The sequence below is a fragment of the Taudactylus pleione genome, unplaced genomic scaffold (assembly GCF_031769625.1).
Source record: "Taudactylus pleione unplaced genomic scaffold, aTauple2 ptg000356l, whole genome shotgun sequence".
Lineage (NCBI taxonomy): Eukaryota > Metazoa > Chordata > Amphibia > Anura > Myobatrachidae > Taudactylus > Taudactylus pleione.
The window spans coordinates 287,836-299,937 of NW_028284757.1; the positions used below are offsets into that span (position 1 = coordinate 287,836).

At 43.6% G+C, this 12,102-nt stretch overlaps 1 pseudogene; it reads right to left on the reverse strand.

The window, feature by feature from the left end:
• Nucleotides 1–10,216: 10,216 nt before the first annotated feature.
• Nucleotides 10,217–10,335, reverse strand: LOC148508563 (5S ribosomal RNA; annotated as a pseudogene).
• Between the last annotated feature and the right edge of the window lie 1,767 nt (nt 10,336–12,102).

A 12,102-nucleotide genomic window follows, 5' to 3' on the forward strand; every position in this document is an offset into this window, starting at 1 on the left:
TGGGCAACATTTCCACTTCTAAAAACTCTCACTTTAGTAAATTTACCTCTTACTGTCTAATTCTGGGCCTGATTTAGACCCGGTTGCAAGCGCTGAGCGCTCGCAACCGGATCGATGGTGGCCCAGAGCACATGTGCACGACAGAGCCGGCTCCGTCATGCGCATGCACGAGACCCAGATAGCGATGGGCAATCCGTCACTCCGGGTCTCGTACCAAAGGGGGCGTGCTGTCGATGTTGAGTGACAGCACACCCCCTTTGGTGGGCAGGCCGGGGGAGTGGCAGTCCAAACGGAGGCGTTCCCATGTGAACGCCTCCGTTTGGGGCCGGCCCAACTGACATCACGAGTGATGTCAGTGGGAGAGATTTTGGCTCTGTTTGTGCCGAAAGCACTCTGGGGCTTGCGGCAACGAGACCCTACCACAAGGGTGTCGTCACAAGCCCGATGGTCGCGATGGTCTTGACCATCGCGACCATCTTCCTGCCCGCTCGCTATAGCTGTAGGTGGTCACCCACAGCTATGCAAGCGGCCAAGAGGTTGCTCTAAAAATCAAGAAGGACGGCCCTGATTCAGAGCCTCTGTCTCTATAGTGAGAATTTACAGATACAGTATATGAACCTATTTAATAAATATTTGCGGCATATTCCCTGTAAACTAAGGATGTGCGCCGACTCCTGTGTTTTTTGGTTTTAGATCTGTATCTCCTTCAAGGTTTGGGATCTAGATTTAAAAAAAAAAAAAGTTTTAAAAACTTCTAAAATCATGTAATTTATACAATTCAAAACCTGAAATCCGAACCACAAAAGGATCAGAACCGCGATCCTGATTTTCCCGGATTCGTGAAATACGGGTGGATTCAGATTTCTGGAGAACCGGCACATCTCTACTGTAAACACCACTTTTTGGGGAATACTGTAATTAGTATCATCCCAATAGTAGAAGATATCTCTAATATCTGCTGCAGTCCCAAACCTCCAACATGACCCGTTCCTTCAGGTACACTGGGCCTGATTCAGACCCGCTCGCAAGCGCTGATCACTCACGAGCGGGTCGATGTTAGGCCACTGTGCATGCACACGCCGGAGCCGGCTATTACACAGCATGCAAAATCTAGCTTGTGAATAAAGTTCATCTGATGACTGAACAGAGCAGAGCTCACATACTGATGTTTAATTAAGCACTGCATTGCTGAAAGGGAAAAAGACTGTTTTGCCTCTGCCGTGCTTTCAACTTGGTTGACTGTGCATTGATAAAGTTATATTTATTTGTGTTAACTGGCTTGTAATGTCTGTTATTTAAAGCCACTTAAGCTCCTACATAGGCCTCCAGGAGATAAAATGGAGGAAGTTTCTTTCTTTCACTATAGTAAATTTGTTGGCCTCTCCTCAAAAAACAGGAAGAAATGTTACAGTTGGTGACCTAATCAATGGGCACCACAGGTGTTGGGCATCTAAAGAAAATGTCTACCTCAGATGACCCAGAGGCATATTTACTGATATTTGAGAGGATTGCACAGCATTTAAAGTGGCCAGTGGATGCTTAAGCTGATAGGCTTGCTCCCTATCTTACAGTTGAGGCTTAAAGCCTATTCTGATTTGTTCTCTAATGATGTGGAGAAATATGACTTGATTAAAAGTGCCATCATGGCCTGGTCAGGTCTCCCGCCATCTGGGAAAGTGTCGGGCTTCCACAAATGGGCCTTCCTACCAGGCGTCCCAATGCGGAAGCAGGTGGCAGAACTCGCCAGACAGGGGTAAAGTTGGCTCCAGCCAGAAGACTGCACTGCCACTCAGATTGCAGAGACAGTGGTTGACCAGTGTATAAGAACCCTAGGGTGGAATATGCAGTGCTGGGTCATACACGCTTATCCTCAGAATTTTGAGGAAATGAGTTATAGTGTTGGAGCTGTTTGAGACTGCAGAAATTGTGACAAAGATGCCAGAAAAGAAACCAGGGAATAGACAACCCGATAAGATGACACCCCATTGGCCTGTGACCCCGACTGTCACCGCTCCTATGAGGTGGTTGTCGTGATTGGTCCTAAGCTCCCCTATAATATTGGGATGCAATTTCCCAGGATTTGTTGAGCTCTTACAGGAACCACAGAGACAACGCCATTGTAAAGTCTCCAAGGCCCTACTTTGGAAAAGGGAGAAGAGTGGAAAAGCATGGCCAGTTCTCTTGGACATGGAACGTCTGTCTTACCAATATTAAATGAGGATGGCCCCAGTCCGGATTGGGATATGCTGCCGGCTGACACAGACCTGAGAAGTTTTGCCAGAGATCAACAAAACAATGCTCCCCTCGGGAATCTCATGTCTAGTGTCATAGAAGTTAATGGCATTGCAAAAGCTGCCTACCCACTGGGCACTCCATAGTTTGTCTACTATATACTGTAGAGTCAAAGTTTAGCAAGGGAAGAAGATTGAGCAGTTGTTGGTGCCCAGGGTACATATACAACTAGTATACTGAGCCGCTCATACCAATCATTAGGGAGGTCATCTCCCAGAAAAAAAACACTAGAACACATTCTGCTCTGTTTATATTGGCCAGGAATCATAGGTGAAGTAAAAAGATTGTCAACGGTGCCTTGTGTGCAGGAATGTCTAAATCTAAACTGGGTAACCAGTATGTCTTAGTAATCCTGGATTACACCACCCGCTATACAGAAGTGATACCCTTATGAAATATCATAACAGCTACCATTGCCAAAGAATTAATGCTCCTCTTTTCTCGCCTCAGATTCCCTAAAGAAATGATTATAGATCAAGGTACCCCATTCATGTCCCAAGTAATGGCAGAGCTATGTAAGAAGCTAGGAATAGTACGTCTGCTTACCACTCACAGATGAATGGGTTGGTGGAAAATGATCCGCCAAGCTGTCCTAGACAGTAAACGGGAATGGGATGAAGTGAAACCTTACCTCATGTTTGAAATATGTAAAGTACCCCAGTCCTCACCCAGTTTCAGCTTCTTTCTGGAAGACAGCCTAGAGGTGTTCTGGACATTTTAAAAGAAAGCTGGAAACAGCAGAAGGTGAAGGAACCAAATGTCATGGAATTTGTTAGAACACTATATGAACAACTGTATAAAATGAGTCCTATTGTGCGAGAAAATCTTGTAGAGGCTCAAAGTCGGCAGAAACGAGCCTATGATGTTTCTAAAGAAGTTCAGAAGTTTCGTCCAGGTGACAAAGTTTTAGTCTTGGTAACGACACGAGAGCAAGTTGCTTGGCCATTGGCATGGGCCCTATGAAGTAGTGGAACCTGTAGGACTGGTAAATTACAGTGTCAGCCAGGAAGAAGACATACGGAGCAGATATACCATATTAACTTGCTCAAACCCTGGCAAGAGGGGATGTCAATTCTTGTGCCCCTGGCTAGGTCACTTGGTTCTCCCACTGTCCCTTTGTGGGACACATTGTCTGCAGGGCAGTGGAAAAGAGTAGAACCCGGTGTCCGAAAGAAAAGAATGGTTGCTCCTCTGCCAGAATGCACCACGTTCATGGGGTATGAAGAAGACATGCCTGTAAAGATGGTTTGGAAGGCTGAATGGTCTCAGCTGTTGCGGTGGACAGACTACTAAGCACATGGAGTGCTGGGACCTTTTTTATGTTCATTAACTTATTTTCTGTATGTACCTGTTTCCAGGCCTAAGCCTGAGTATGCTGTTCTTCAGTGTCAGCTGCCAGTAAAAAGACAGTTTTCACTGGAAACCTGTCTACCGAGTCCTTATTTTAAGTACCCGTTTTACAAGAGGTACATCATCCTCTATCGGGAGACCTAGCAGAGACTGATACAGTGTGACCATGCTGTCTGTGTCTCTGGGGTGTAATAACTGCTTCCAGCACCTACATGTCTACTCCTATTACTATATATATATATATATATGGGGTGTGCACCGGCCACTTTTCGTGTTTTGTGTTTTGGTTTTGGATCTGGATCTTTCTTCGTGTTTTGGATCTGGATTGGTTTTGCCAAAACCACCCTTCCGTGTTTTGGGTTCTGGGTTTTGTGTTTTGGATCTGTATTTTTTTTTTAAAAAGCATAAAAACAGCTAAAATCACAGAATTTGTTGGTTTCTCTGCTCCTATGCTATTATTAACCTCAATAACCTTAATTTCCACTCATTTCCAGTCTATTCTGAACACCTCACACCTCACAATAGTGTTTTCATGTCCAAAAGGTTGCACCGAGGTAGCTGGATGACTATGCTAAGCGACACGAGTGGGCGGCACAAACACGTGACCCATCTAGGAGTGACACTGCAGTGGCAGACAGGATGGCAGTTAGAAAAACTAGGCCCCAAACTGTACATAATGCAAAGAAAAAAAAGAAGTGCAAGATGGAATTGTCCTTGGGCCCTCCCACCCACCCTTATGTTGTATAAACAGGACATGCACACTTTAACAAATCAATCATTTCAGCGCCAGGGTCTGCCACACAACTGTGGCTGAAATGATTGGTTCGTTTGGGCCCCCACAAAACAAGCTGGCAATTAATGTGTCCCTGCACAAACTGGCTCTACGGAGGCAAGATGTCATCCTCATCCTCCTCATCCACCGATTCCTCACCCTCTTCAGTGTGTACATCCTCATCCTCACAAAGTATTAACTCGTCCCCACTTGAATCCACCACCACAGGTCCCTCTGTACCTTCTGGAGGCTGGTCTGCCTGGAAGAGCTGATAATTCATTTTGATGAACATCATCTTCTCCACATTCTGTGGAAGCAACCTCCTACACCTTTCGCTGACAAGGTTCCCGGCTGCACTAAACACTCTTTCGGAGTACACACTGGAGGGGGGGCAACTCAGGTAAAATAGAGCCAGCTTGTACAGGGGCCTCCAAATTGCCTCTTTTTCCTGCCAGTACAGGTATGGACTGTCTGACATGCCTACTTGGATGCTGTCACCGATGTAATCCTCCACCATTCTGTCAATGGTGACAGTATCAAATGCAGTGACAGTAGACATGTCAGAAATTGTTGCCAGGTCCTTCAGTCCGGACCAGATGTCCAAACTTGGTCCTGCCTGCCCTGCATCACCGCCAGCGGGTTGCTTAGGATACCTAAGTTTTTTCCTGGCAGCCCCAGTTGCGGGAGAAAATGAAGAAGGAGCCGTTGACGTGTCACGTTCCGCTTCAGCTGACAGTGTGTTCACCAGCAGGTCTTTGCACCTCTGCAGGCTTGTGTCGGCCGGAAAGAGAGACACCACATAGGCTTTAAACCTAGGATCAAGCACGGTGGCCAAAATGTAGTGGTCTGATTTCAACAGATTGACCACCCTGGAATCCTGGCAAAGCGAATGAAGGGCTTCATCCACAAGTCCCACATGCCGAGCGGAATCGCTCCGTCTTAGCTCCTCCTTCACTTTCTCCAGCTGCTTCTGCAAAAGCCTGATGAGGGGAATGACCTGACTCAAGCTGGCTGTGTCTGAACTGACTTCACGTGTGGCAAGTTCGAAGGGCTGGAGAACCTTGCACAACACGGAAATCATTCTCCACTGCGCTTGAGTCAGGTGCATACCCCCTCCTTTGCCTATGTCATAGGTGGATGTATAGGCTTGTATGGCCTTTTGCTGCTCCTCCATCCTCTGAAGCATATAGAGGGTTGAGTTCCACCGCGTCACAACCTCTTGCTTCAGGTGATGGCGGGGCAGGTTCAAGAGTGTTTGCTGGCGCTCCAGTCTTCGGCACGCAGTCGCTGAATGGCGAAAGTGGCCAGAAATTTTTCGGGCCACCCAAAGCGTCTCCTGCACGCCCCTGTCGCTTTTCAGAAAATTCTGCACCACCAAGTTTATTGTGTGAGCAAAACATGGGATGTGCTGGAATTTGCCCAGATGTAATGCCCGCACAATATTGGTGGCGTTGTCAGATATCACAAATCCCCAGGAGAGTCTAAGTGGGGTAAGCCACTGGGCGATGATTTCCCTCAGTTTCTCTAAGAGGTTGTCGGCGGTGTGCCTCTTACTGAAACCGGTGATACACAGCGTAGCCTGCCTTGTAACGAGCTGGCGTTTCTGAGATGCTGCTACTGGTGACGCTGCTGCTGTTGCTGCGTAAGGTGATACATCTACCCAGTGGGCTGTCACAGTCATATAGTCCTTAGTCTGCCCTGTTCCACTTGTCCACATGTCCGTGGTTAAGTGGACATTGTGTACAACGGCATTTTTCAGGACACTGAGGACACTTTTTCTGACGTTTCTGTACAGTCTCGGTATCGCCTGCCTAGTGAAGTGGAATCTAGACGGGATTTGGAACCGGGGACACACTACCTCCATCAATTGTCTAAATCCCACTGCACTAATGGCGGATACCGGACGCACGTCTAACACCAACATAGCAGTCAAGGCCTCAGTTATACGTTTTGCTTCAGGATGACTGCTGTCGTACTTCATCCTCCTCGCTAAGGACTGTTGGAGGGTCAATTGTTTAGTAAAAGTAGTGGTGTTCCTACTTCCTCTCTGGGATGATGAACGACTCCCAGCAGCAGCAATAGCAGCAGCGGCAGCAGTAGGCGTAGCAATGCAGGATCCTCCAGAGGAATCCCGGATAGGAGAGTCAGTCATGCCAGTGAGATGGCCTGCAGGACTACTTCCGATCCTGACTAAGGAGGAAATTGACGAGGAGGGAGTTGACGGTGTGGTTTGCAGGCGCTTGGATACAACAGGACAACGGGATTTAGGTGTCCCTGGACTGCTTACGGTCTTAGCCAAAGTTTCTGAACTTGACAGTAACTTTTTATGAACGCGCTGCAGGTGCCGTATAAGGGAGGATGTTCCTAGGTGGTTGACGTCCCTACCCCTACTTATTTCACCTTTACATATGGTACATATGGCAAGACAGTTGTTGTCCGGATTTGGATAGAAATATTGCCAGACCAAAGAGGTGGAATGTTTGGTCTTCTGCCCAGGCATGACCGTGATGGGCTTTTTCATCCCACGGACAACAACTGTCTCCCCCGGAGCCTGATTTAAACAAACCACATCACCATCAGAATCCTCCTCGCCAACTTCCTCCTCAGCGCCAGCTACACCAGTATCCTCATCCTGTTGTACTTCAACAGTGACATCTTCAATTTGCATATCAGCAAGTGGACTGTGGGTTCTCCTTTCAGCACTTGCAGGGGGCGTGCAAATGGTGGAAAGAGCCACCTCTTCCCGTCCAGTGCTGGGAAGGTCAGGCATCGCAACCACCACCACACTTGGACTCTCCTTGGGGATTTGTGATATCTTCTTAGAAAGCACAGTTCTTCGCTGTGCTTTTGCCAGCTTAACTCTTTTGATTTTTTTAGTGGGAGGAGGGCTTCCATCGTCATGTGAAGCTGAACCACTAGTCATGAACATACTAGGGATCGACCTTAGCCGTTCCTTGCCACTCCGTGTCGTAAATGGCATATTGGCAAGTTTACGTTTCTCTTCAGCTGATTTAAATGTCTTTTTCAAGGTCATTTTCCTGAACTTTGCCATTTGGGATTGTATGTGCCCTCTACTATGACATTGGGCATCGGCCTTGGCAGACGACGTTGATGGCATGTTATCGTCTATGTCATGACTAGTGGCAGCAGCTTCAGCACTAGGAGGAAGTGGTTCTTGATCTTTCTCTATTTTATTTTTATCGGAGAAAGTTCGGTCCTCCATTTATGTTATATCGATTTGATATATACGTGCGGCTAAACACAGAAAATAATTTTTTTTTTGGTTTGGACTGGAGTGTACTTTGTGGGTTACAGCACCCTTTAACGGTCAAGCCAGCCGGCCCTTTACTTATGACACAGGCGCACTCTTGGCACTACTTTGTTGATGCACGTGCGGCTACTGCGCACACAATTCACAAACACAGAAAATAATTTTTTTTTGGTTTGGACTGGAGTGTACTTTCGGGGGTTACAGCACCCTTAACGGTCAAGCCAGCCGGCCCTTTACTTATGACACAGGCGCACGCTTGGCACTACTTTGTTGATGCACGTGCGGCTACTGCGCACACAATTCACAAACACAGAAAATATATTATTTTTTTAGCACTTGGGGGGAGCGCCCCTGATGGACAGAGCACCCCCTGGACAACACTACAGCTCTCCTTTAGGACTGGGACACTGCACAGGACTTTGGAGTGGACACAGCCCCTATGGAGAACTGACTGCACAACACAGTCCAGCCAGCCCCTATGGACTTTGAAGTAGTGGACACAGCCCCTATTAACAACAGCAGCACAGCACAACACAGCCAGCCCCTATGGACTTTGAAGTAGTGGACAACAGCAGCACTACACTACACTACACAGCCCTAACTCCCACCCTCCCTCTTCACTGTCCACAGCCGAGTGAGAAAATGGCGCCGACGCGGGTACCTTATATAGGATCCAAAACCCGCGAGACTCGGAAGGCGGGATGATGACGTTTTGCCTCGATTTCAGATCCGAGTCAGGCGGGAAAAGTCGAGCCTGACTCGGATCGGACTCAGATCGGGGGGGCTCGGGGGGGTTCGGATTTTAGAAATCCGAACCCGCTCACCCCTAATATATATATATATATATATATAATACTAGGAGCTAGTATAGAGCGCCTACTGTGCTTATATAACTTATTATAAAGTGCTAGCAATATAAAGTGATTTCGTGCAATTAAAGTGCTAATGCCAAGAAACTAATATCAAATTACCATTATCCTTAAATACCTATGGAAGTTTTTTATACAGTGTATAACTTATAAAATGACAATGGTCTGTATGACTAAAGTGCTATTGCAAAGATCCTTCAAAGATCATTAACTGAATTAATAATCATAACATTCCATAAAAATTTGCAAAAATGCATAAATAATTTAAAGTGTAAATCAATGAGTGCAAAAAATCATTTAAAATAATTTTAATCAGACACAACAAGAGATATCCTCCTACATGAAGGATAAATGACATAAAACACATAAAACCATGGACAAAAAATGTGTATATATAAAAAAAGGACTATAAATTTATCAGAATAAATAGGAATAAAATATCGTAGCTTATCTGATAAAAATGGCAAGTTCATAAATGGAAAGAGAATAGGAGCCACCAACGCGTTTCGTCCGTATCCTGGACTTCTTCAATGGATATTCTAGCTCCTGTGGGGTATCCAATATTTATACCCTCTCTAATAAGGACAAACAAGAATTCACAGAGCTCCTTTGTGACATCACTTCCGGTTTTCTAAAAAGTTCCTATCCATTAAAGTGTAGTAACCACTTAAATTTATATTAGGCTGTTTCCTTTTATTAATATATTGTTAAATTGGAAGTCCGTTTCCTAAATATAAATTATTTACTAGTGTATCACTCCTTCTTTTATGTACATCGCATCGCGTCACTTCCGCCCTTATTATCCATACATCGCGGTCCTTCCGCCCTCTTTTCAGCGGTTCATTGCATCACTTCCTGCTCCATTGTCATCGTCCCCATTAAGTGCTATGCCACCTTCTTCCTTACACCGGATAGGACAGTTCATCCACTCGTTCACCAATCACGTGTATATCACGTCCAGCGTCAAACATTTCCATTCTCTGGCGGCATCCATCTTTGTACTCCAAGTGGCTTCTTTGCTCACGGCCATCTTGCTGCTCTCATAGGTTCCGTTTTCGTTGCCATCTTTATGCTCCCATCTGTATTGTGTTATTTATAATCCTGGGGATAGCAGTTTAGTTATTATTTCCTATATGGTACAATGGAAACAATATTAGTATGAATGTATATACCAGCCATATGTTTGGACTATAACAATGATGAAATAATGATGACAATTTCTAATTCTTCTCCACACCTACTCAGAATCATATCTGGAATTCTAACAACTCCACAAATAACACATATATTAATATATAAACTATATGTGGACACTTATAAAAATCCTAAAAACATGCTTTTGGGGATTAGTACAGCACATCCTTAAAAAATATTAAGTATTCTTAAAAAATGGAAATCTCATTTAGTCTTGCTTTCCATAGGTTTTATAGTTAATATACATATATGTGTGTGTGTATGTATGTATGTGTATATATATATATATATATATATATATATATGTCTTTTCACTCTGTAGGGTCCGTTGGTTCTTATGAGTCTTGAGACATGTAATTATTGTTATTGCGTTCTGGAAATTCTCGCTCCCATCTTCAAATTTGTAGATCAGAAATTTCTTCTTAGGTCATAGGTCTTGGGGGATTCAACTCTGTATGTCACATCAAAAAACTACCGTACCTGGTCTTCCCTAGAGGTCTCCCATCCAAGTACTAACCAAGCCCAATGGTGCTTAGCTTCCAAGATCAGACGAGATTGGGCGTTCTAACCCAGGTATGACGGTAGGTTATATAAGGAGATAACAAGAAATCCCTTTTCTCTCCTTTCATCTTCATTAGAGAAATGGTGCTCTCTCATAATTGTCGTTAAATCCTCTGGGAGTCATAGTGTCCAGTTCAAAAATCCAGAACATCTCACGTCTAGATAATTTGTTTGCAAGATCTCCTCCTCTATCTCCCAATTCCACATGTTCTATAGCTTTGAACGTTAGGTCATCTGGATCGGATCTATGGTGTGAAATAAAGTGTCTTGACACCATATGAGTCTCCACCTTGTTCTTAATATTCCTTATGTATTCTTGTATGCGAAGTTTTAGAGGTCGTTTAGTCTTTCCCACATACTTTGTTCCACATGAACATTCCAAGAGGTAAATGACTGAGGTTGAGTTGCAATTAAGATGTTGTTTGATTTTATATTCCTTGGTATTCGCAGAATTACTGAAGCTTTTTCTCTGCCGATGTAGAAATTTGCATATATTGCACTTGCCACATTTATAACTCCCTGGACAGTTATGGATGATGTTGGATTTTGAAACATTAATATCCCTTAACATACTGAGTTCTAGAGAATCTTTAAGATTCCTTGCCTTTCTGAATACAATGGGAGGTCTGGGTGGTAGAATTTCTTTTAAAACTGGATCCATTAGGTGGATCTTCCAATGCTTATTAAAAGAATTCTTGATATATCTCTCCTGTGCATTATATGTTGTGATGAATGGGATAATATTCTTCTCTTCCTCTTCCACATTCTTAAATTCCAATAGCATATTCCTCTCCATGGTATCCATTTTGTCCTTTGCTTCCAGTAATAACTTTGTACGATATTCTTTTTCTAAAAATCGATTTGTATATACTTGAATTTGCTCATTACATGTTTGTACTTCACTGCAATTTCTTTTTATTCTGTGAAATTGTGAATACGGAATATTCTCTTTCCATCTTCTTAAATGTCCGCTTTTAAAATGAAGATAACTATTGGTATCCACTTCTTTTATGAAGTTCTTTGTAATGTCATGTTTTCTTCTCCGCGTAAAACCAGATCCAGAAATTCAATAGTACTCTTACTTATTTTCGACGTGAATTTCAAATTCATATTGTTCTCTAAAATGTGATTTAAAAACATATGGAAATCTTCCTCCAACCCTTCCCATATTATCAGAATATCATCTATATATCTTTTAAAAAATATAATATTGTCTCTAAATGGATTATTTTCATAGACATAATTCTTTTCCCAACATCCCATAAAAAGATTGGCAAAGCTAGGGGCAAAAGTTGTCCCCATAGCAGTGCCGCAGATTTGCCGATAAAATTGATGTAAACATTTTAAATAATTATGATCCAGAATAAAAGACATTAAATCACATAAAAATTCTTTGTGTGGAGTGCTCAATGTTGGGTCCGCTTCAAGAAATTCTCTACACGCATTAATCCCTTTACCATGTTCAATGCATGTATATAAGGATTGAACATCAATTGTAACCCATGAATACGTTGCTTTCCATTCCATCCCCTTTAAAATTTGTAATAAATTAGTAGTGTCTTTTAAATATGATTGAAGTTCTTTCACATATTTGCATAAAAAAATTTCCACATATTCAGACAGGTGTGAAGTTAACAAATCTATCCCTGCGATGATGGGTCTTCCTGGGGGATTTTCCAAAGACTTATGAATTTTCTGTAGAAAATAAAATATATGGGGGTTGTGGGATTGGTCTGTAGGAGATATTGGAACTCCTCCTTGGTTAAAATGCCATTGTGTAATCCATATACTAA